Source organism: Melanostigma gelatinosum, assembly GCF_949748355.1.
Source record: "Melanostigma gelatinosum genome assembly, chromosome: 1".
Lineage (NCBI taxonomy): Eukaryota > Metazoa > Chordata > Actinopteri > Perciformes > Zoarcidae > Melanostigma > Melanostigma gelatinosum.
Window position 1 is genome coordinate 23,254,108 of NC_136634.1, and position 5,561 is coordinate 23,259,668.

Genomic DNA, 5,561 nt, shown 5'->3' on the forward strand with positions numbered 1-5,561 from the left:
TGTGTCACTCAGCGGCAGTCTGTGTCAGTTCAGCGGAAAGAGTCAGCTGTGGCAGGCGAGCATAGTTCGGCAATCGTCAAGAAGCTGCGGAGCTGAGGGGGCGGAGCCACATTTCCTGAGAACACCCATTGTTGTTACGACAGATCAGCTTCCATAAATCAGTTTTATGATTTTAGTTGAGTCACCGGAGCCCCCTGTTCTCTGTATGCATCCTTAGAGTAAGTACGTTGTACTTTTTTGTTTCTCATTCATTTTATTTAAGTATGATTCTGCTGGTTTTGCAATAAAATGGAACATAATGCACTCTTTCCAAATTATTACTTTTATAGTCATTTACAACAATCGGCTAAAATAATGAAAATAAATCATCCGTTTTATTATCATTTAAAAGTGTGTATATATATATATATATATACACACTTTTAAATGATGATATATATATATATATATATATATATACACACTTTTAAATGAAGAAAATACAATTTAAATTAAAACCCATAAAATGTCCAATCCAGAAATACATGTTTGAAAACATCTTCACTCTTCCTCTGCTTATATGTATATGTATGTCAGTAGGTGACACAAGCTGCCAGAGAGTGACGCAGAGTGACGCAGAGTGACACAAGCTGCCAGAGAGTGACACAGAGTGACACAAGCTGCCAGAGGGTGACGCAGAGTGACACAAGCTGCCAGAGAGTGACGCAGGGTGACGCAGAGTGACACAAGCTGCCAGAGAGTGACGCAGGGTGACGCAGAGTGACACAAGCTGCCAGAGAGTGACGCAGGGTGACGCAGAGTGACACAAGCTGCCAGAGAGTGACGCAGAGTGACACAAGCTGCCAGAGTGACGCAGAGTGACACAAGCTGCCAGAGAGTGACGCAGGGTGACACAAGCTGCCAGAGAGTGACGCAGAGTGACGCAGGGTGACAGAGAGTGACGCAGGTTGACAGAGAGTGACGCAGGGTGACAGAGAGTGACGCAGAGTGCCAGATACGGATGTATTTAATGGATTAAATCAATAAAGTAGGTAAATTAGGCTTAGTGTTTGAAAAGAATGAACCAAACATCTCTCTATATTTTTCAATTGTCATGTATTGCTTCATGAACTACACATGCTCACTTTTCTATTACATACAAATAACAAGTAAATACATGATGTATACAACTTGGTTGCAAATTAACCATCAACATCAAATATCAGATGAAATAACCTGCATTAAATACATCTGTATCTGGCACTCTGCGTCACTCTGCATCACTCTCTGTCACCCTGCGTCTCTGCGTCACTCTCTGTCACCCTGCGTCACTCTGCGTCACCCTGCGTCACTCTCTGGCAGCTTGTGTCACTCTGCGTCACCCTGCGTCACTCTCTGGCAGCTTGTGTCACTCTGCGTCACTCTGCGTCACTCTCTGGCAGCTTGTGTCACTCTGCGTCACTCTCTGGCAGCTTGTGTCACTCTGCGTCACTCTCTGGCAGCTTGTGTCACTCTGCGTCACCCTGTGTCACTCTCTGGCAGCTTGTGTCACTCTCTGGCAGCTTGTGTCACTCTGCGTCACCCTGCGTCACTCTCTGGCAGCTTGTGTCACTCTGCGTCACTCTGCGTCACTCTCTGGCAGCTTGTGTCACTCTGCGTCACTCTGCGTCACCCTGCGTCACTCTCTGGCAGCTTGTGTCACTCTGCGTCACTCTCTGGCAGCTTGTGTCACTCTGCGTCACTCTCTGGCAGCTTGCGTCACTCTGCCTCACTCTCTGGCAGCTTGTGTCACTCTGCGTCACCCTGCGTCACTCTCTGGCAGCTTGCGTCACTCTGCGTCACTCTCTGGCAGCTTGTGTCACTCTGCGTCACTCTCTGGCAGCTTGCGTCACTCTGCGTCACTCTCTGGCAGCTTGTGTCACTCTGCGTCACTCTCTGGCAGCTTGTGTCCCACATGTCACGGAGACACAAATAGCAGACAGCAGTATTAGTGACATGTACAGAGAATCTGCTTCTCCTCAGTCATCAGCTGTTCCAACTGAATCACATGACTGGCCCTCACGTGCATGACTCAGAACATGTTACTGAGACCAGCACAGATAAAGGTGATATATATATGGCACTAAATAGCGCGAGTTAGATATTATTGTAATGTTTCGGACCCCTGCTCTAACTTATACCATGTTGAGTGCCCTCTTTAGTCAAGTCTGGACTCAGTGATTCATTACTCTTGATCAACTCAGGGCAACTGGCTAATCCTTTCATGTTTATTCATGGTTATCCTTCATACATATGGACACATGCTGTTTCTTCAATATCTCAACACTGCTTTATGAGTATATTGTACAAGCTATTGTATCCATTCAACCTGTTTTTCACAGAGAATGTTAGTTTCTTAAGGTTTATCAATGATGGTCTGTACCTTGATTTACAATATGCTTTATTTGATATTTCCTTTGTAATTTACAAAAATCAGAAGTTGACTGAAATCTATGCCAACCAATTGTATGACGTTCTACGTTGTACCGTATTTTTGTACCGTGATGTCTTACACATTGTCACTATATTTTTTATGGTAAAGTTCTGGCAACCACAGCTGCCGGTAATTTACCGTTAAGTTGCATTTTTCAATAAAATGCAGTAATGTATCATACAGTTGTACTGTGTTTTTTACTGAGAAAAACTCTTTACCTTCACAGTATAGCTGTGTTGCTGTTTATAAAGTTATTTACCGTAAACACATTTATAACGTAAATCCTCACTTTTAAATTGGTGTTCCCAAATCAAAATGGCAGAGTATGAGCATTTACATAAGTACAGCTTGTGTTACATTTTAAAATGATCTTGTTTACAGACATGTCAATGCAGTTAATGAGCGAGTTGGACCACTTCAGAAATGTGTGACGTGTGGAGAGGAGTTCCCTTTTACAAGAATCAAGGCTCACAGTGATGAGTGTGTGAGGTATCGCTCTACAGAACTAAAACGTCACGTTTGTCAAGCACTCAAGTAGTCGTACATCAGACATTAAGCATTAGGCTCTGGAGTCTGCCAGAAGATGTAAAGCATTTTGAATGTGGATGATCCTGAATATTGGTCTTGAGGGAAAGTTGAATTTGAATGGATTTATTCTGTTCTATTCATATGACCATTCTTTTCTAGTTGCAGTGAATGTGTAATGTAATATAAAATATACTGGCCCCAATAACAAAACGTGCTTCTCTTTACCCAAGACCATCACAGAACAGTGGTGAGGTAGAAACTGTGGTGACCACAGAAAGTGCCTCCCGAAGTGAAGGTAGATGTGTGAGCATGTTGACAAGACTACAGGGAAGTGAGACAACAAGGGCCAGCAGCACAAACTACTGCGTGCCACCTCAGGGACATGTGGCTGCTCCTGAGATAGTTGACCTAGATCCCTCTGAGGAGAGAGGCTTCCCAGGTGTGTTACATCATTTAAACATTACATCATTTATTGCAATACATTGTTACTCTCTACATATCAATTCATGCAGTATTAATTGGAATCATTTTAAAACTTTTTTTTAGATTGGAAAATGCTTTCAAATCCCAGTGAGGCAGCAAAGAGATTCAAAGAAGACATTTTAAGCCAGCATGCAACTGGAAAATCATTCTATCTTACCATGGATCGTGCAGAGGACAGTCCTTTCTTTCTATAAGAGGGCTGATGCTGAGTGGGCTTGCCCCTTGACATGCACACTCGAGGGTAAATTGGTTACACACGCAAAACTAAAGATAAAACATGATCATATATTCATTTAACTGATGTCTGTACTGTGTATTTTGCTTTCTCAGGAGATCCAGCAATTGGTGATGGCGTGACTCGCCATCTCTTTGCAAGCATCATGTCCAAACTTCAGTATGGTTTTGAGATGAATTTTGGTCAGTGAATATTCACTTTGGCTGCTGGCTGGTTGTCAGCTATCGGGCTCTGTGTTTGGTTTACACCAGTTCCAGGCTGACCACAGATCAGTCTCTACTAGAATACCTAAACCCTTAAAAAACAAACAAATGTGACGCAGCTACATGTTTCTACAGGATCACCCAAAGTATTCAGTGGCTGATTGATATATTGCTTGATGAGTCATGTCTGGAGAACTTCTGTATGCCAATATTAACTTAGTCATAGCGCCACCTACTGGCAACCATGGCTGTAAGCAGGATTCTATCAATACAGCGGTCCAAACATTGAACTTATTAAAAGGGTTCGTGGACACCGCACCAGAAAAAAAAGACTTATCTTATACAAATATGTTCAAAGTGAGGCAGCCATGGCTCACTGGGTAGAGGGTCGTCCGGCAACCGCAAGGTCGGCGGTTCGATCCTTGGCTGCTACGTGTCCTATGCCGAAGTGTCCCTGAGCAGGACACTAAACCCCCAACTGCTCCCCGGGCGCCTCTCAGCTGCCCACATTTTGTCACGGTTTCAACAGTCAACATTAACTAATATTTAACCAACAAATGAAACAAAATAAGTGCTAGTTACAAACTAGTTTGCTTATTCAAAGCAGTGGAGAGTAACCTTCCATAAGTTCTCCTTGTTTTGCAGAGCATAAGTTGCATCTCACCCATCTACAGCAGCTCAGGCCAGAACCGCCTGGACAGGTGGTTCAGAGCCTTAATTTAGGTGAAAGTAACAGTCCCCCATTACAAATTTGGCACTGCATTTAAAATCCTACTAAAGTAAAAAGTACAGTTAAGTATCACAAAATATAGCCTATAGCTATCGAAGTCTCATTCTGCAGTATAAATACACTTCTATATGCTGTCGTTAGATGGTTGTAGTTGGTGACCCGAGTAGCCTACTTTGTATACCGTTAGGAAGTGTACAGTGGTTCCCAAACTACGGGTTTGGTGCCCTCAGAAGGGCCACAAGATAAATGGAGCAGTTTTGAAAGCGTGTGAGTCACCGCAACCACAAGAAGTCAACGAGCATGTGGTCATAACTAGCCACCCAAAATATTGCGCAGTTTGCTGCAGCAGAATGCGAGATGAGCAGTGGACAGACAGAGGTGCACGGTCAGTCATTCGCTCCGTGAGAGATTTGAGAAGTTCAAAAGGGAGAATGTCTCTTTGGTAGAACCAATAACACCTCAGACAGGGGCCCCCAGCAAGCACGCTGTGTTTTCTGTAAAGGGGCCACAAAAATGTAGAAACTTTATCTGAAAATCTGTTGAATAAATCTGGTGTATTAACTACATAGTAACCCTCTGCATTGCAGTCCAGCAGAGGTATTGCGGAGCATTTAATGCAAATACTTAAGTAAAGTACAAGTACCTCACAATTGTGCTGAAGAGCAGTTCTTATGTTAACGTATTCAGTTACTTTCCACCACTGGGGGCCACTGAAGTGCCCATGAGCAAGGCTCTTGAGTCCCAGTGTTCAGGGAATGATGCAGGAGGGAACACACTGTCAACAGTACAGTCACTTTAGGAAGCAGCTCACTTGAACTTTAGGTCAGGACTGTTTTTTGGAATACAGAATACTCCCCCCCCCCTCCTCCTCCCCCCCTCACCCACCGACCGAATAAAGACACAATAAAGTAAACAAGTCTTTTTTTTTTT